We start from the raw sequence: 21,308 nt of genomic DNA, 5'->3' as shown, positions 1-21,308 counted from the left end.
TAATATGCTCAAGAAATATTAAGTTCACTTCTCAAAGTACAACGTTGGAATTTTAAATAACTCGTGAAAAATGTAAACACTTGAACAACGACTTTGAATGAACAACGTGTAACGTTTCTAGAAAAAGAATAAACAACATAGAAGGTTTCTACAAATGTTGAAAACGAGTGCACCCAATGCCTGTACTCCATTTCCTTTTCTTAGTCTCCAACTATATAATGGAGTGTGGTCTCTTGCGTTTGAAACTGTGAACTGCGGTCAGCCACGTTGGAGTCCCGCTTGTGTTTATTCTGAGGCAGGAGCGGGATGCTGTGTGGATCCAAAATGGCGTCTGTTTCATCCTGCGCGGAAACGGTATCCGCCCACAGCTCCAGCGCCAATCAGGAAGCTCGTTTCATTCCCGAAGCGTTTCCGTCCCGAACGTTCACACACTGAAGTCAAAGGCCGCTCGAAAACCGCTCGAATGTGTTGGCGGAGAGGATTAAACCGAAACAAAATATGATCTTTTGATGGTTTACGTTCACCTAAGCAAGCCTGCCGTTGTACAAATGGAGTGTTAGAGGTTCGTAGTTTATGGTGAAGATGAAATAGCTACGCTGTAAACGAGTTTTCGTGGATATTTTATTGTTTTTTTTCTTTGGACGTCTGTGTGTTGGTCTGCACGGTTTTAACAAGCTAGCGCTAGCCTCCATTCTAGTGAGCTGCGATGGTCGTCGCGAGTTTATGCGGATGTCTCCGGACCAGTCTATACTGAACCGACGGCAACAAATGGGATCATCCAGCATCGGCCGAAAACATCGCGGCATAGACTAAGCATTAAAGAATCAGAAAACTATTTCAATTTCTGGAAATTCAGAGAGGTAAGTCACATTTAACTGGTCCTGCATGGCTAACGCGTTAACAACAACAAACTGACTATTGCTGCCCCCGTGGTTGACTCGGGTTGATTTGTGTTGCGACAAAGGTCAACTTGTAATATTTTCATTTACTTAGGTTTTTTAAGCATGCAAATGCTTAAATATGCTTCGTGATTATATATTTATGCAGCTTACCTTGTTCCCACTCGAAATGCACACATTTGCAGCCCGTTGCTCTACTTCTGAACGCAGCACTGCTGTGGATATGCTTAGCAGTATTTTTTTTTCCTTTATAAAATGTCGATAAATTGATCGGAAAGGGCGCTATTACACATTGAGGTAACGTGAGCTAGCGTAAGTTGGTTTAACAAATGAGATTTAGGTTTGGTAAATCTCAGCCTGTGTGTGACGGGACTGGCACTAACAGTGTGTTGATCTCATATAATCAAATTTCAGTGTTTTGAGTGAGCATCCACTGCTGCATTCATTGATACTGTGCATGCACGTAGACGTATATGTATAGTAACAGATTAGCAGATCTTGTGGCTCTGCTTTGGAAGGTTTGTCTTGGAAGCAGATATGAATTAACTTCCACTTTCGATCTACAGTAAGTTTTAGAGTAATGTTAGGCTTAAATTCGTTGAATGCTCAGGATTAGCACTAAGGAGCACTTGGAATATCCCAAACAATTATCATTGCATATCTCAAGGAAGTGGAGTAATAGCATCCACTTAATGACCTGTTTTTGTTGATCTAAAGCAATACTAGTCTGCAAGTGTGCAGATTGTCAGAAATTCCTGTCATGAAGCACTATGTCTTGTCGATTTGCTCGTCTGTTACACCACAAAAGCACGACGGATGTGCTGCAAGCCTGGCTATAAGGAAAGCAGTGAATTAAATTGTCATAACTAAATCCCCTGAAGGAAATCAGTGTTTTGTAGGACTGAAAGAGCTGTGCTTTGAAATGCCCACAGGTTTTCTAGATTCATCAGGAAGTGTCTGTGTACAGTTAGTAGACTGACAGTGGGCTGTATGGATGGATAACTGTCACAATTACTTAAGTTAGTTCAGTGGAGTGACTGTGTTTTCTGTGTTTAATAACGTGTAATTGAGGGACACAACGTGGTGGGGTTTGATAGGAGCTGTAGAGGAAATGGAATATGGAGGAGAAGCTCTCCACTTTGGTGCAGTACCAATGCTGAGGAAAACACTGCAGTGCCGCTGGTGGTGTTTTCCACCAAGATACTGAGAGTGTTTTAGCTTGTTGGGGCGTTCATGTTGACTACACTGCAGAGGCAGTGATGCATATCTCTGTCTCCCTTGAGCTTGCGTAGGTCCTATTTCTCTGTGCTATGGTTAAAGCCTCAATTCGAATGGTATCATATGCCATATTCTGTTATGCATGCAGGTTATGATGTGTGGGATTTAGATGTAAACCAGGCATTTTGCATAATTCTTCACACATTTGGTCTATAATACATTAGCCTATATCACTGGTGTGTTTACATCATCAAAATAACCCAGATACAAAATGAAAATCTCATTGAAACTGAAAGTTCTCTGTAACACATGATGTGTAATCATTGTGTCACTGAATCTGTCAATCAGTTGAATTTCTTTGTTCTGGTTTATTCTGTATGCATATATTTCACAGGTCTGTTATAATATGATGTGTTTAGGTCTGTAATGGTACACAGCGGTTCAATATGTACGTCAGTTTTAGGGTCACGCTTTGGTACGTTTTAAATACAGCAGGCAAAACAAAAAAAAACAAATTCTACAATAATAAATCAAGTAATGCTCGTTCGTATGACTGTTGATGAATTCTGAACAACTTGTGCTCGTTTCTACCGAGCAGCACAGTGGATGAACTGCACACGTGAAGGCACGTTGTAGCAGAGCTCAAGCACTTTGACCGTACGCGTGAATCGTGTATTCTTTAGGCTGAATATGGTCACATATCCACAGAGATAAACACTCCTGTAGTATTAGTTGCAGTGAGAGACTGCCTGAACGGTGCGGGGAGAAGGACTCGCCTTCCACTCTGTTTTTGTCTCATTTCACTAATCGACACATTTGGGTGATGTTGTCTTAAATGAGGTGTTTGAAGTCTTTCCACAGACAAACCCGACCTCGGCTGAACAATGTTTGACACTAGTCTGTGTCCATTTTTATCATAACAGACCAGGAAGCTGTAATGCTCCCGTACAGCAAAGTAACAACACTACATGAGCTTGACTAACCGTCGTAAGCTGACCAGCATACAGCTGGTACACAGCAGTTGATGCACTGCCAAAACGTTCTGGGTAAAAGTCGCGCTCTGGAGTTTCTTTTCCACGTGTGTGAGTATTTGGACATAAATAGACAATTTTGGCAGTAACTGTTTGTGTCACAGGGTGTACAAAACCGAGGAAGTCGCAGTCCAAACAGAACATCCTGTACCAATCAGTTTTGGGCGAATGCACATTCTGTATCACCCCTAGTAGTCAGCGCTTGTATGCCTATGTTTATTTGTTTTCTTTTAGAATCAAATACTAGTGTTAAATTGTATTTAGCTTGTTGCGGCGGATTAAGTTTCCAATTCAAGACAGCAGTGAGGAACTGTAGTGTTGTGTGTTTCTCTAAATGAGGAATGATTAAATGGCATGCTGAAGTTTGCTGTTAATGCAGCACATCTGTTCTATCTTAGCACCAATAATGATCAACCAGAGGCTTATTGAGATATTTTAGAGTTTGAAGTCAGAATATATCACGTCATTAGTAAGGATCATTTCCATGCTACTTGACACTGGTGAACTGTTCGTCCCACCCGTTTCCCAATAGTGATGGCTAGATTTTGTTCTTCTAAGTAGTACCAGAGAATTAAGACATGCCCTCTGCCTGCAACAGGAAATGGAGTTCTGCTGAGTTCAGAAAGGTCATGAGATGTGATTATAGCTCCAGGTTACACATTATGTGTAAAAGAAAAGCAGCCAACGTTTCTATGTTTCTGCTCTTGTGCTGCAGTGGCTCTTGTGTCTAACGACTCTTCAGACTCTGTTAATGGCCGTATCACCCAGATGCAGGAAGTGTGCTGACCTGTGTGCATCATGCCAACGTTGATCAGCTTCTGGGTTGCTTGCACATCAGCCCACTGTGACAGTGTTGTGAACAAAGTATTGTTATAAACAAGCCTGATCTCCTCGATCTTAACTTAAGGATTTTGTCGCCTATCTAATTCTTCGGTGGCCAGCCACATATTATTTAAGATGGCTGAGTTAAAGGCAAACACAGTTGGGCCTATGCATCGCAGCAAAATACAACAATAGTGGACGTGAGAGAACAAGATGCTCTTGATTGCTGTGTTTGGGTGGCTCAACAGGAAGAGTTGCACAGGTCAGCTAGATGATCATTTTGACCAAATCCAATGATGACCCTGTCAGAATCCCTGGATAACTCACAATGCATAAGTAATGAGATTGAAGCCGTTGAACTCAAGTGAAAGCAGAAATGTCATCAAAACATGAGTGTATTTCAGGATGATATACATGCGGATGCAGAGAGCACTTGCACAGTAGATGACTCTGCATATTAACTTTTCGGCTGCACACTTTACTATGTTCTCACAGGCAGTCATTTTTCTAGCCTATGTATTCTTACTAACATTTATCAGTGGCTTATAATTTGCACTGGACCATTGTAGTTGAGTTACATTTTATATTTACATTTAGTAGATTAAAGTAAGGCAACCAATCTGTCATCCTTGGTGCCCCAAAGCTGATTGCTGGTAGCCACCCTGGCAATTGTTTTAAAATGTACTCTTGACCCCTGGTTTGTAGGGAACTGTCACGCCACTTCCTTTCTTTGTTTTTGATGGCAGACATCTGTGTATGAATTGATTCTTTTACCTGAGCCTTCAGCAATTTTTAAAGAGGCATGATTTCTTTAGCGACGCTCATTAGTTTGAAATTTTGTTTTTGATATTTGCAAGGTTACTGGGTTTACATCTGGATTTGACTACAGTGGGTTGATGAGACTGGCCTCATGTCGTACTGGAACTTTTAATGACTTAGAAACGTAAGTAACTAGTGTCACAAGTCATTTAAGCAGTTTTTTAAGCAATTTATCAAGTAAAATGCCAAACTTCTGCTGCTTTCAGCTTCATAATTGTGAGAGTGTTCATCTTTTTCATATTGTTGTAAATTGTATACCCTAAGGATTTTTGGCTGAAAGTATGCAATTTGAAGACATCAGTTTGGGCTTTAATGAAGATTTCTGACCGATGCAAGATGTAAAAAAAATAAAAATAAAAAAGCCTGCTCCTGGCCTTAATTCATTTCAAGTTTCAAGTATTTCAGGTAAACATATTAGCTGTTTGTTCAATGGTCCTCATGCAGCAACATTCTCTTAATTTTCTCATTCTTAACCGTGCATATCTGCTCTTACCCAAGTGTTTTGATTGATGAATCACATTTGATCATAAACTGCAGGCGAGTGGCCAGCTGTGCTATTAACATAGGTGATGCCCCCTAAACACTATATCAGGGCAGGTGTTGTGTCATGTGCAAACACTCCGGCATGTACCCAGGAATTGGAGAGATTCCACCAAAAAGTGCTTTAAGAGGAAGAACTTTGGCAGTTACTTGTAAACAGTCTTGAGCTAAACATGGTTTTTCCAGAGCATCAATACTAGCATTAAAGGAAGATCAAAAAATCCAGCAATGACAAAATACTTGCAATGCTGTAAATGCTGTGTCAGCAGAGGGATGGTATCTAAAATTAAGAGAAAATGGTTTGCCAGGAAAATGGAAGCAAAAAAATGCGTTGTCCAAGCCAAGTGCTCCATGATGACAACTGGAGGAGGGCAGGAGGAGGTAGCGTTCTCGCAAGTAGACCTAAGACTTCAAGAAATAATTGGAGAGGTGGTGCTGACAGGTGTCCAGTCAGACGCTCCACTTGACAGCGATGCCACTTCATGTGCATCAGTTTCTGAAGCCCCGACACAGACCGTGATCCATTGCTTTGGGCTATCTGAAACGGCTCAGCAGCCAGTCATCCTTCTCATCAAACGAATCTGCACAATCTCTAAAAACACAGCAAGGAGCGATAAGAGCAGTATGTAAGCCATTCAGAAGCTGAAAGCATGCAGTATCATTCAAGGATCATCTTAATTGGGATCAATGGACCAATAGTATTTCTTTAGCTCACAAATTGAATCGTCCAATCATTATAAATGCTGTGAAACATATAATAATCTAAATTGATTACATGATATTCATCCGTTTTTAATGTTCCTCAAATTTAAAACCTTGTTTCCTTGCATTGGACAAACAATTAATGGACTGTGAAAAAGATGTTTTGTTTTTTTTTCTCTTGGTTAGAGTCCTCTCAACCACATAGGTTTACTGAAGAAAAGAGCAAAAAATAGAAAACTTTCAAAAATAGAAAAATGAATCCCAGAAATCAGTGGATACTAACAAAACAAGAACACATCGTGAATACAAACAGAAATAAGAGGAAATTTGTTTGTATGTGGCTTCCTGCAACGGGCTAATGTAGAAACACGGCAGTTCACTGTGGCAGACTCTATGGAAGAGGACCCTCTCTCTCTCTGTAGATATAAATGGCTCATTCTAAGGTAACGGAAACACAATTATTCTTCTTTTCAAGCGATTATATACACTAATGAAAACATACTGATGAATGTTATCTTCTCCTCTGTCTGCCAGACGATCTCCTCTTATACACTGGTCCTTTAAGTAATGACTGGTCTTGTTATGGTTTCTAAATTTGAGATGTGCAGTGAAATAATACTTTGTAGTTTTGTTTATCTATGATATAATAAGATGTACTACAGTAATAATACGCGTAGGTGGCTGACATAGCACACAGTACATTGTGCGATTTCTTTCTTGAACATTGCTGAGAAACCTTCTTGACGTCCAAATGGAAGAGTAAAACAGTTAGTTGTGCTAGTTGTAAGAGGGAAAAGAAGCCTTTAGCTGCAACTCCAGCACCCACTCAGCCTGCCTTCTGTCCATGTAGGCTCTCCCCTCCCCCTCTCGTGCTGAGAGTGTGGTCCATTTAGGTAAACAAGCATGGCTACTCCTGTTTCTTGCCTGTCTTTGTCTGTCTCTGCCTTTCTTTTTCTCTCTCTGTCTTGGTTTCTCTCTTACTCCCCACTCCTCCATACTGTTCGAGTTGTGTAAATCTTTTATAGCTGCTGCTCCACCAGCACAATCTCTGCGGATACTCAAATGGCATCTGAAGCCCTTTGAAATTCAGCCTAGTCCTTTGCCCCCTCCTCTATCCTCGAAGCGAAATGGAACAAAATGGCGGGCCCCAATCCTGCTGTTTCCCTCAGGGACTGTAGAGCCTCATTTTGGGGTTTAGGAGGTCCTGATGGTTGATGGCGTCTTTAACTCGTGTTAGGCTGTGCTTACTTCCTCGCCTTCCGCTGCACCGCTCTCGATAATATTTTCTCTTCCCCGAGTCTCTTGCACATCAAAGGGAAAGTTTCTCTATTCTGGCATACTGCTGCTTCTCCAGAAATGTGCTTTTTACAGACTGTCTTTTGATCTTTCTGATCGAAGCTTGGAAAAGGAATATTTTGTGCTCTTGTTTTTAAGGGAAACTTACTGATATGCTTAATCATAATTTCTTGTATCACACAGGAGTCGGCTCCAGAGTTAGATATGTCTGCCTATTCTGGCAATATGTTTCAACATGGGCTGACCAGCAATTTAGCCAGTTGACCATCTTGATTTAAAGTATTCAAAATCCCATGATAGAAGTAATGTTTCTTACAGTAAGGTTCTTACAGTAAACATCTGTTTTTTTGAAGATCATAAAAAGCAGTAGTACTGATGTAACGTTGAAAGGGTATTTCTGAGACATCTGTGTAGGCCTATTGGGTTCTGTTTAATTACGCTTTCAGTTTGATTCTGAATTTCCCCAAAGATACTCAGCCAGTTCGAGTCACGATTGTTTCACGCTGTGGACTCCACAAGTGAATTTATTAATTGCTGATTTAATTTGTTCCCTTATACCAACACATCTTCATAGTAGCTTTATTAGGTAACACATTTGTCATAGACATGCTACTGTTGAGATTCAAGATAGGAGTCAAGGGTTTATCTTAAGGAGGACTGATAATAGGTGAAAGTCTTGGCTATAAAAAGCACCCTCACATCTATACCTGTGTTCCATGCATAGACGCAGGGAACCTGAGCAGGTAAAGCCGTTAGGTAAATGGCTGCGTGCCTCACTCTAGGCAAGCAGGAATTGGCGTGGTGCAAATGTGGAGACAACAGTTGGTGTTTTGATTGCATGTGCTGCTGAGCGGGAGGCTGCATGGAATGATGTATTATCCATACGTGGCATTGGAAATGTTCTGAGGTTAGTCGGCCAGGTCCGGGAGCTGATGGCAGAGACAGTCTGAGTGGTGTGTCCCTCAGGGCTCGGCTGTTCTGGTCTGTTCAGCCTGTTGCTGACACACAGGGAAAATGACAAGCAGGCTTGCTTGCCTGCACTTATTTACCTGCTGCTCCTCAAGCATAAGACCATTTTTAAGATTTTTCCATGCCTGTCTAAAGATAAGGTGGCCCACCCATATGTTTGTTTTTAATCTCCTAATGAGACGTGTAACCAAACATAGTGCACACATCACAGCGATAAGTCTGAGAGTGAAAGTGAGAGAGTTAGATCTTTTCTGGTGCTATTTTCTGTCTGTGCTAGCTCCACAGCTTTCTAGCTTTTCACAGCTGCAGTCTTCACTGAGTGTAATTGCGTAAGACTTTTATTGTCAAGTGACCATTGCAGTTCTTGCTGGCAGAATAGGGCAGAATAGTTTGGTGTTATTGAGGTATGGAGCTGGTCTGAAGCTATGTTGTGACATTTTAATCGTTGTTTGTTGGTTCAGTTTTACTCTATCAACTGGTTAGACCAGACCTGCCAGTGCTTATTGCAGGTTCAGCAACAATTTGGTGGTGGGTACACAACACTGCTAGTACCAAAGTATCTTACTGGAACTCAGAAGCTTTGTTTGTCAGTGTTCGAGCATGGGGTGTCCCAAAGGAGTGTCTTAACACTGTTGTTTATGCAGTATTGCTATTATGGAACTGAAGCAACACTCTTTAGCAGTCAGATTAGATTACAGATTTTTCCCCATTGCAGTGTCCACCCCCTTTTCCAACATGGCATTCTCACAGAAGAATGGTGTCAATTTGATGGTAAATGTGATATACATATTCCAACATGGCATCTATATAGAGGAGTGAAGTCAGTCTGATGGAAAACGTGATACACTTCTGTGAAAGCAGTTCTGTCTCTTCTGTGCCCCATCACAGTGGAGATGGAATAGGATTTTGTGTCTTGTCCATAACCAACCTTTGTCACCCTGAGATAAATAAAATATGTCTAGGATTTATTGCCACTTTGAGAAATTGCTTCATGCTGACTACTGTTGTGCTCAGAGGCAAACAGCTTTATCAGTTTTCCTTAAGACCTCTTGTGCCCAGCCGGCCTCTTCATGTTGGGCATAAGCTATAAGCTGAGACAGGGGGTAAGGGTGTTAGGACAAAGTGCTGGGTGGGGGAGGGGCAGAGGTGGTATGGCCTGGCTGAATCTCAATCACCAAGGCCCTTCAGTGGGGCTGGCCTTTTGATGGGCCAGCTGCAGCCATTCATCCAACCATTTACATTGAAATGCAACAACAGGAAGGGGGGAGGGGAGGACTGTGGGGAGATGGGCCTCCGTGCTTGTGCGGGTGGGATGTGAATGAAAAGCAAAGGCATACCTAAATACCAAAGAGATGAGGTCCGTCAGTCGGGGCCCATGCCCCTGCTCACCAATACGTGCAGCCATACTTTGTTTTCCCCCCAGCATGCTGTGGGCCAGTATACTTAACACAAAGGATCTAAGCACCCTTTTTGACCAGTACATGCATTTTCACCACTCAGCTCTTTTCTGTCTTTACAACCAGGCTGGTGGCTATAAAGAGGTTGTGATTCATCCCAGTGTCCGTTTTAACAGCACTGTGCTGTTATTGTTGATGCTGCTTTTTGTGCTTTGCCTCCCTCTTATTTTGTGGGTAATTGCCTTCAGACAGATGATTTACTTGTCTGAGTTCTTTATCAAGGCTTATTTATGATGCCTGTATGGGCTGTTGAGTTTCAAGTTCTTGTTCCTGGCTCACTGTAATGGAGGTCATATTGTGCTATTGGCTGGTAGAAGAAGCCTGTTCTGTAACTCATTAGGGGCTTCAGACACAAACTGTAGTTCAGACAAATGAGGCCAGTGTGTCATTTTTCTGAGTTCATCCAGCTTTCCAGGATAACTTGGATGTCCTCAGAGGTGTGCATATGACATTGATTGAGAGGCATTTTGGGAACTGTGTTAAAGTCATGTTCAGACTGGCAGTAGCACTGCATCAAAAACTGCAGCCCTCTCATTAATTTCAATGAGGCCACTGCATTGGTAGCAAAAAACGAACAGAAAACTTGACTGTGGCTGAGCTTTTATAACGCACAAATCAAAATCATCAGGCAAAAATGCTGTGTTGGTTGGTCACATATGGTCAAGCTGATGTTCCAGGCAGAATACTTTGTAAAATAAATGGCGTAGATCAGCTGTGTACTTGTGATCATTGAGATGGACGATAAATGGGTGTTCTCGTGGGGACTTTCCAAAATCATAGAAGACTCCAAGCACTATAAACAGCTGTGCAGTGTTTTGGCTTCTGATGCGTCTTGAAACTATAGGATCAATGACTTTAACTGGTATTATTGGCTCTTATTAATCTTTTCACTGGTGCCTGTAGCAAAATGCTCACACGGATGCATTTCCTTGCATTGTTTGAATGCAGTTTGTGTACCAAGCTAATGTTAGCCTAGCCACCAACTAGAAGTTGTTTCTATGGAAGGCATCTTAGATTGAACAAAACTTTTGTTGAAACGTTGGCCACAGTGACATTTTGTTCAAGTGCTCACACTTAAAGATTGCCAGTGACAATGCCAAGCATTAGATAACAGCTGGGACTACCCAGAAGAGGTCAGGAGCATGTCAACCCTTCAACAATAATGGCACCTCGAGGGTTGATCATGATTCCATCACCACATGAACTATGAATACACTTGTGCAATGGCAAAATAAGCCATCCCATTGTCTCTGTGGCCTAAGAGAGGTCTGTGCTCAAAAGTGTTTTATCTATGTATATATATTGTTTTGTAAATGTTCATTGTTTACTCAAAAACACCCAAATAATAGAAAACCAAGTGACTCTGTTTTGCAGTGTTTTGGTCGTTGGTAAGCAACAAATTTGTGCATCTTGGCCCCAGTGTGGGGGAGTGGATAGATAGAACTTGCCTTTAAATCTATGATGTTGCTTGTGTATGTTTTGGTATAGAAAGTCTTGCAGTACTAGTATTTTCATATCTTGATTTTGTTTTTATGTTGGCATATATCAGCGTGAATATAAGAATGTTTGATTGCAAGTGTACTACCTGATAACAAGGCCTGAATGATTTTTTGTCAGGAAAAACATCTGTATTGTGTGATCATGCCTATTTATACTTAATGCGATCAAAGAGAGCAAGATGTTGATGCTAATATGCAAGAAGTACAGTATCTGCTATAAAGTATTGGCAGCATGCTTTACTTGATCATGTCTTTGAAAAGCTGAAAATTGGGCAACAGCATTTTTAGGAAGTTTCCACCTCCTCAGTGTATTCACTCTGGAGAGACTGATTGAAAATCTTAATTTCCTGTTGTGAGCGGTGTTGATGGAAGGCCACCTCTAAGAGGTTAAATATGGGTTTTCAGACTTGTTTTGCGTTGTCATTGTTGCTGTTTAACCAATGTCAGATGTAAACATGTGTTTGTTTGTTTTGTTTTTTAACCTCCTTTGTTATAACTACATAGTGGAAGAGGCTTGAAGGGTTTACATGCTTAAGTAGTCAAAATTTGAAATGTTAAGTTTCTTGTGCTTCAAACTCCATGCTGCCATGCATGGACCTAAGCAATGGGACATTTTAAATGATTGAAAAAATAAAATCAGTGCTAATGAAGTGAACCTGCAGGATGGTAGATAATCTGAAGCAAAGGCATAAGAAACCATATGGCAAGACACAAGGTGTTATCAATTTTAGTTCACGCACGTTTCTCTTTTTTTCGATTGCTGTAGCTTGAAAGCCACTCCAATGTAAATACAGTTTGATGCTCCTTTTGATTTTACAGTAAAGAGTGACAGTCATGATGCGATATCTCATTTATCAAACTGATCAATTGACAGTACAGCTGAATGTCACTTTTCATGCACACAAATCTTTGCAGGATGTTTTCATCTGACCAACTATGTGGCTAAAAGCGCCCATCCCTTGTGAATAGAGAATCTTAAACACAGCTAGGTAGAGGATGAGTGAAAATGTCAGCACTGTATTTGTATTATTCAATATTTGTTGCTTTCTCTGTTGTAATTCATTGCGACTTGAAAATCTGTGGGACTATAAAACAAAATTAGCAGTTTGAGGACGTCGCCTTGGACAACTGGAAATTTTGATTGGCAGTGCTCATCTTCTGATAAAACAATTGGTCACTTAATCTTTTAAAAAAAAATAGTCAACAGACTAAATTTAAAAATAAAATAAACTTAAAAATAACCATCACAGGCCTCAACATTTTTCCATGTCCATGTCCAGAATATTCTGACTAAGTCTCAGACAAGGTGAAAGCAAGATGTCTTAACCCTTTTTTTGGTGCAGGGATAGCAATTGGCTTTTGTGTTTAACCAGAGCAGTCAGCAGGGAGTGGAAAATCACATCATCTTCAGTCAGCCTGCACAGGGACTTTCCCTCCTGAATATGTGGCAGCACGGAGCACTTCTTAAAGCCACAGCCTGGTATGTGTTTGGCCCGTGTCTCAAGGCTTGTACATCCACATTGTGTTCCTGTGTCACATTGTGAAGACTCTTCACTGAGGTATTTGTTTTGCCTGTTACGGACGCTGTCTAAATGAGAAGTGGAAAATAGGAGAACAGGAAATATAGAAGACATTTTAAGTTGGCCTGGAGCTACCAATAATCTTTCCAGCATTTTACTGTGTACGTCTGCCAAGGCTTGGAATAGTCACAGATCTGTGATTGGGTGACAAGAGTTAACCAGACACTGATCTTTAAAGTTCTTTTGATACTAGAACCTTCTTCCCTATAAATATACTGCCTTGTTTTTGTGCCCATCTGTGTGTTTGTTAGGGTGTGTGTGTGGCTGCGTGTGTGCTTGTGTCACTCATACTCCCTGCAGTGGATCTTTTTATAGAAACAGCAGCCAGCAGTGTAATCTCTGGCGTGGATGTAGGACAGTCTTTTATTCCTCCTCATTACTTATGCAAAGCCAGTTCTCACCCACAATCACTGCATAGCCTCTTTGAATGTACAGTTTTCTTAGAAAAGGGTAAGCAGTTTGAGTATCGTTCTAATGTTTTTTGCGTGGTTTAGTGTATGTACTACACATTGTGTATATGTTGTTACTGCTGGTGCTGTTCCTGAAGCAAAGCTGTTTTTAATTTTGAATCTATTTTTTTCTAGTTTGCAGGTACCATTTCTTTATTTTCCTCTCTGTGCACTACACAGTTAACTTGTAGGAGCATGAAAGTTGCTTTACATGGTAATTTTGTGGTAATACAGTTTTGTTTTTAGTTTTCCACATTGGTGCGATCTAGTGCTGGGGGGTAACTTTGACATATGAGTTGAGTCAGCTGCCAAAAATGATTACATTCATGGTGAGTAGTGTCAGAAAATCACACTTGCACACTTGACAAATAATATCTCATCATGAATGTCACTTTGGTACCTGGAAGACGTGCAGCAAAGACTACCTAAAAACAATATCTTGACTTGGATGAATTGGACTCACATTCAAATGGCCTTTTTTGGAGCCAGCTCTCAAGTCTTCAGTATTAGGGAATGAATTGGTCTAAATAATGGGAAAACACAGATCCCTTGAGCTTTAAATGTGTACATATTCTGCCATTTCCCACCATATTTGTCAGAGGTTATGTTTTGGTTCATGCCTCATTAAGTGCCCCATGGTTTTGATCTACTACATAGTATCATGTGGCTACGCTGGCCAACATTTGAGAAAGAACCTTTCCTTTGCAGAAGGGTTCAGCATTGAAATCTGTTTAAAACTACAGCTGTTCTATTATGGATGTGTTTCCTAGTTAATTATTTAGTAATACTGGGCTAAATTTGGGTTGGTTGAATGGGGCAGTGGGGTTTTTGGTCCATCAACATACAAATGAGTAATATCCCCTGTCTGTTGGACTTTTCCTCTGCCTGCCAGCCCTGCATATTTTTCCTGAATGTTTCCATTGATTTATCCAGGTGTGGTTATGGCAATATACACATACTCCACATAGCTGTTTTGCACAAACACACAAACACACACGGTCATTGTACTCATGTGCAACATATCTGTTAAATTTCATCATATCACCCTCTGTGAGTCTTGGACAGATTAGATTGTCTGCTGAACTCAGCCCTCTGGCGCACTGTTATGCTGCTCCCTCACACACTTGGCTCGACTCTCCCCTTGTCCTCTGTCTTTCCGCCCACCGGCACCTCTGTTCTCTCTCCTCCTCTGCTCCCTCTTTCTATCTGCCACCCTCTCCCTACCCATCTTTACATTTCAGAGCTCAGCAATAGGTTTGTTTATTGCATCCTTGCATGCTCGTCTCCCCTCACTCTCTAACAGTCTCCCCCTCCTTCTCCACCTCTATGCAGTAGCCCTGGTTCCTCAGGAAGCACTGCTTGCAGGAAGCTAAGGGCGTTGGACCTAACTGTTTGCCTTGTTTCCTCCTTTGACAAAAATCATAGTAAATTATGCGCACACACTAACGGCCTTGGTGTTTTTCTGCTTTTAGTGTGCTGCACTTTTGTGTAAAGTAATGCAGGATAATTTACTATACATGTCTTTTCTGTTGTGCCAAATGTAAATATGCATATTTATTGTAAGCAAGTAGTTCTCTCTGCTGGTAGATTCTCATGCCTAAGCTTAATGTGGCCAACACTGAGTGCCATCATGTTTTCTTTTTCAAAGTAGAATCTGTATACCTGACTGTGTAAAAGATGACAATAATAATAACAACAATAATAATAATAATAATAATCATCATCATCATCATCTGTCTCATGAACAGATACTCTGCTACTTCTGTCTGCTTGTACAGTTGTGCTGCGCATCAGTACGTATCCAGCCCTCTTTTTTTTGATGCTGAGGGCTTTTCTTTACTGTCACGGGTACAAAGATTTATGCTTTAAGAGAAGAAATTTAGATTCTGCTGAAACAAAACGTACATGATTTTGGAATAGGGATGTCAATCATTTACTGTTAATTGGTTAACCACAGAGAATATTTCTGACCGGTTGTACATGTCAGTCTATAGGTTAATTTGCACACACACACACACACACACACACACACGCACACACGCACAGTGTGACGCACTTCAATCTGAGGCCATCATATAGTTGATGTGGCCTATCATTGAGGCCCATGTGCTGGTAATCAGTATGGTAGAGGATGAGGCATTCAAAGAGCTGGTTCGGTACCTTGAGCCTGAGTCCATTATGCTATAGAGAGCTACAGTGACTAAAAGCATTGAGAAACACTTGAGCTAAAAGTCAAGATATCCAGGGCAGACAAACAAGGTCTGACTGCTGACTGCTGGACAACTGGCACAAACGAAAGCTACACCACAACTACCTGTCACTTCATCAATGCCGAATGGGACCAGGGTCTGTTATTGATAATTGCAGTTTAGTTTTTTACCCGGGAAGAAAATTGCAACATTTTGTGACTGGAGGGACATGAATGTCCAGTGAAAATAATTCCCCAATTAAATGTGAAAATATTCCCTGTTGCCTCGCTGATGTCTGCACTCTCTCTCTCACTCCTTTCTTGATTTCGTGAATGAAGGATTTAATTTGACCAAACAAGAGCTGGTGGTGATTGTTGGAATAGTAGAAAGATGAACCAAGACAGTTTTAGTGTGTTTTATTTTGTGTCTGTTGAATTTGAAATAAGTGTTTTGTTTTAGGGTGATAAAATTACTGTTTCTGTAAGTGGAGTCTGGTGGCTTTGGCATGAGTGATCTAGCTGCTGCTTCTGATTAAACAAAAAGGATCTTGCTCTGTCTCTGTAGGGATCCTTTCCCTAATATTGTCAGACTTAGAACAACAACCAGAACTTGTCTGTGGTAAAATCAAACACTTAGTGGACATACATTGATGGTGCACAAATGCATGGAGGGATTACATTGCAGCCCTTTGCATGGCTGCAGCGCTCTTGCTCAATTCTATTTGTCACTTGGGAAAATAAGCAGATTTTGACTGGAATTTTTCACATTTGTCTGGGAGCTGCAGTCCAGTGTGTTCCTCAGCGCAAAATTAACAGATTAGCTACCAGTTAATAGCTGTCAGGTTATAGGAAGCAAAATTAACCGCAACTGAAACCCCTATTTCAGAACATTTGTACTTGCAAACCATCTGCATCTTCGAATATGCTTCCCTCTGTTGTAATACTACCACTAATGCCCTGGTCTCATTGTGTAAATAGCATTTAATATAACATTTTTTTGCTTTAGACAGAAAATGTTTATTAGATATTTGTATTAAATTAGATTGACCAGGGTATTGTATTTTTCTGCCCTTGTGTGCACATGGCTGCGGTCATTGTCAGTTGCTTTTTATCTGTATATCAAAGCCCTCTGCAGCAGACCCTTGTGATATTTCTTTCCCCTCCAAGGAGTGAGATAAAAAAGCAACATACACAACACTCATATCTTCTGGGTGTGTGTATGTTCATCGTATACAGCCTTCATTGGCAATCAGTGTTCATAGTTGAAACTCAAGTACACTCTGATAGCCTCAGTTGGCACATCGCAGGTGTACTGTCAGTGACATCTCTTTAGAGGGTTGTTCCGTCTTATCATATACGTGCATAATCACAGACTGCCGTAGCAATCCCCCCACTCAGCGTACTTTGCAATAGTTTCACACTGGTTTAATTCGTGCATACCCCACTCTGGCATTTGAACAGCTTTCCAATGAGGACGAAAAGAGCAATCTCAGAGAGGAGCTCAGGAGTGTCGGTGTGTGGCTCCAGCCTGTCAAACGGGGCAAGAAGGGCACTGACAGTCAAGCCCAGCAGAATATGAGGAAGGTCTGAAATGGCTCCTCGTCAAGGTGACAGTGGCATCATGCATGATGCGCATACACTCGCACATGAAACAAGCTGGATTAGGTGTGCCACACTACACTATATCACATCTACACTTTTAATCCGTACTGTCTCATAATCTTTCTGATCATGTTGGCTAGTTATTGTAAAGATGCGTGTTGTATTTTGAAAACCACAGAATATGCATTGATAACTGTGAGTTTCACATCCCTTTGTGGAACTCGATAGCTGGCTTCATAGCTGGATAAATGATTTAGTATATGTGGAGATGATGTGTGTCAGCAGGAGATATTTATTAAATGCCTACATTTTAACTGGCTGAGAATTGTGTGGGTGAACGGATGGCCGCAGGCATTCAGAACCAACACAGTCAACTTGTGGTGTTAGAGCATGTGCGGGTGTTTATGTCGATAATGTACCATGTGCTGCTACTCCTCCATTTCCAATATTCATAGAGCACTGTCTTTCCCTGCAACCATGGCAACAGAAAATGACAAATGGCAGAACTGTGGAAATGCTCAGGTTGTGTGTGAGGCTGAATGACTGAGCAAGCTTTCTTGATAGAAAATCAAATCAGTGTCAGTGAATAGGCTGGCTGGCCTTCACTTACTGTATACTGCCATTGTTAAAAACATTGAATAATAAATGCAAGCTGGTTGAATGAAACATTGGTACTCAAATATAATCTACCATTCTAGGCTTTGTTTTGTTTTGTTTTTTTGCCCACATTTTGGCAATTAGAGCAGGTCTTTAGCCCAATATGCAATATGTTGATCGAGGATAGGTGTGTCTATGTGTGTAAGGAAGACAAGTATAAAGCATTGGTTGCTTTGAACTAGGTAAGTGACATTAGCCTACATCAGCTGAGCAAGTGATAAAAAGCCATTTGTTATCAAGAAATTAGCACATTTCAGTAACTCAGTGCTCAGTTCCATGGTATAGGACTCTGTTTCCAGGTGGCATTTCTTTGCTGCAGAAAAGATGGTGTGATTGTGTTCAGTTCTGTGTGCGTGAAAAGACATGGACGGATGGATAGACTAAAAGCCTGTGTGTGTGTGCGCGTGTGCTTGTGTGTTTACCTGAAAATATTTAGGAGTATATGTAATCTAATAATATCTAATAGTCATGGACCAAAGCTATTGAAAGGGGTGCTTTGACAACTCATGGGTAGTAAGATCCATTATTTAGGCCGCTTGTATGGGAAATCGGAACGCTCTGTTATGTTATTTTCCATATCGCCTAATGAGAAGAAATCCAGGGTAGACTAGATGGGATGTGTGCCGATTGAGAGAGCACATCTGAAGAGAAATGCTGCTGTTTTTGGAGCGTCAGCTGCTGTTTATGCTGTAAAATAGGACAGTGGCTTATTCTGTTGCAGGGCAGCAAGTCCACCCACACCTTGTTGACACTGATGTGTAGGTTTATGTAGAAAATAATAGGAGAGGCTGCTTTGGTGTGCATCTTACAGGCAAGCCTGCTTTGGACTTGACACATAAATTTGATACCGGCAGTGTTCCAGGTTCAGTGTGTGACACGGGCATATGTGACATTAACACCACTAGCTTAGAGCAACTGTTCGGTGGCATTGCTTTTACCTTTTCAATAGCTGCAGCGTGAGTGCAGAAAAGATTGGTGTGTTGTTTGAGCAGTCCTTGACAGAAAATGTGTCTGATAATCGTGAAAGTACATTCTCAAAAGAAGTCATTACAAAAGAGATGAAGATATATTAGCAAGGTACCTCTAAACTGAGGATGCCTTGTTTGCTCCTCTTATTTTCATATCATTGTTACTTGATAAATTCCTCTCTGTGTTAGATTGCTGGAATAAGCAGCCTTGGACTCTGGTGACTTGTGATGGACAGTGTCGTTGTTTTTGACGTTTAACACATTACATGATATATTCTAACTTATTAGATATTGAAGAACTGATACCTCATAGATTGGCCTCTGATGTGACTTCACAAACGTGGACCTGATTTGTCTTAACATTAGTTGTCTTGTTGTACGCATGAGTATAACCATATACAATACGATTTTAAAGAGCAGGAAAGAAGCTGTACGTTGAAATGAAACAATGATCTCAAGCATTATAGGAAAGTGTTGTCCTACAGCCATAGAAGGTTAAATGATCACTTCACTATAGTCCGTGGTCTGAAAATAGAAATCTGTAAGATGACTGCTGAATATATTTGTGAAAAGATTTTGTTGGAATTTGTCCGAGAGAAAAATGATATCACTTCAAAAGTTGAATTTTGGGTCCTGTCAGTTTGTTTGTGTATTGGAATCAGATTTGGTAATAGTCCTGGGTGCTTCTGGCTAGGTTGGTGATATAATAGTGAGTATAATGCCATGATATTATGTTTACTGTGCGCTAAAGCTGTATGCTAATATGCTTTAGCACCGTATTTTGGACTTAGAATGCTAGTGCATCACTAGAGGTTGATGATGGAGCTCCATTGTATTACTTGTTAGCTCCAATAATGTTGCATACTCATTTTAAGAGTGGAAAAAGTTTCTTAAATAATCTTTAGATTGGACGTTATCACACTGTAACAGACTTTAGGACTTAACCCGCAGCAACTCTTGCTGAAGTGCACTTTTTTTCTCCCAGTCCAAGCTGTAATTGGCCATAATACATGAACACAACTCACATGCTTTGTGGTTTATATCTTTATTTGTATTATGAGTCCCTGTGATGAGTAACTGGGTGCAAGTTCATGAATGCTTCACCAAGTCAGATAGAATATTTCTTGGGAGACAAGAGACTTTTTGGTTTAGCTTTTGTGTTGTTTATGAGGCCTATGATTAATTTTAATCGATTAATCGTAATGAGGCAACTCTAAACAGCATTTCTGTGAATTTTCTAAATACTGTGTTGTCATTGCTATCCTTCATTTTCATTCCAGCTACCTCAGAGGAAACCCTCAGTGTTGTGGACTGGTAATGTTAACATTCATTGGAAAAAGGAACAGCGTTTGTCTTAGCTGCACAGCCAAGCAGAAGATACCTTCAGTTGCACAGGCTGTATTTTGAGAGCGCATGCGAGCTTCAGGTTGAGGCCGGCATTTGAAAAGACATCTTTTCAATGTGAAGAGTTTTTTTTTTTTTCCCCCAGCCCGGAGAGCTCGTTACCTTGACAACAGCAGAAGATTCGTAGCAAGTGGAGCTGAGCGATTGAGCTGAGCTCGCCGCGGCATGGCGGCGCCGAACAAACAAGCGCTGTCGCTAACTGTGTCACAAGTGCTGCTGCTGCCTTCTCATTGCAGCCCTTACCCCCTCCCTTCTCCTCCTCCTCCCTTCAGCTCTCTGCCGTCATTTAATATCAGGCTTTTATTTAGCAGGTTTGTTGTTCGGCTAGCATCCTCCCATCCCAACCATCTGACAGATTCACCTTTTTATCTTTGTTTTCTCGAGAGTTTTTTTCCTAACTCCCTGCTCCCTCGTTCACCCCCTCTCATCCTCTCTACTGCGTTTGCTTTTTATTACCTCTCAGTGCCGTCTTCTGTGCTGATGCTTTATCTCATACTAGTGCGTTTGGTCTTAAGGTAAACTGATTTAGATAGAGCTGCCAGTGTGCTGTCTGTGTTGGTTGCTCATGCTTTTGATATGGAGGATCAGTGTGCTCTGGTCCCTCCCTGCAGAAGCCAGGCGTTATCAATAATGTAGATGTTTTTGAAGAGGAGAGGTGTGGTGTGCATCTCTTTTTCTCTCTCCTCCCCCTGGCCCATCTCCCCCCTACCCCCAGCTGTCTCCCCACACCCTCCAGTGTCAGATTTCCCCTCCAGTGTTTGAGCATAGAAGAGCAGATGACTGAATCTAATTAGTGAAGATATTACAATAAGCTCTGATACCTGATGCTTTGACATACTGCAGGCCGAACCCAGGCTGTTATATTGAGCTGCTGTTGCTCCTTATTGTTTATTTGGTTTAGTGCTCAGACTTTATAATGGGATGGGTTCATCATTGACATCACTGAGCTCTCTAGTGACAGCCAACCCTCCAGATACTATAGGCACTTTACCCTCCATCAGACTAAGACGTTATGTGTTTAATACATCATTTTATAGTGTAATGGCATTTTAATGTGTGATTTTTTTCACTATAAAATTAAAGAATGTAAACTTGTTTGTCAAACTGAAAACATTTCATTATATATATTTTCATTTCCATCTGTCTTACTCCCTCGTTGGCTCTTTTCTTTTTCTCTTCTGGGCTAGTTGGACAGTCTCATAAATGTT

General features: G+C 41.1%; 1 protein-coding gene across 2 annotated transcripts in view; it reads left to right on the top strand.

The window, feature by feature from the left end:
- Positions 1-396: 396 nt before the first annotated feature.
- The window catches only part of ankrd11 (ankyrin repeat domain 11), a 97,790-nt gene continuing 76,878 nt past the window's right edge, over positions 397-21,308 (top strand). For both annotated transcript variants that reach the window (XM_076729837.1, XM_076729828.1), the window contains exon 1: positions 397-860. The gene's annotated coding sequence lies outside the window, so the exon portion shown is untranslated. The remainder of the gene's footprint in view (positions 861-21,308) is intronic.

Source organism: Chaetodon auriga, chromosome 1 (assembly GCF_051107435.1).
Source record: "Chaetodon auriga isolate fChaAug3 chromosome 1, fChaAug3.hap1, whole genome shotgun sequence".
NCBI classification, from domain to species: domain Eukaryota; kingdom Metazoa; phylum Chordata; class Actinopteri; order Chaetodontiformes; family Chaetodontidae; genus Chaetodon; species Chaetodon auriga.
Note: the sequence above shows the minus strand (reverse complement) of the source record. Positions and strands in the feature narration are given on the sequence as shown.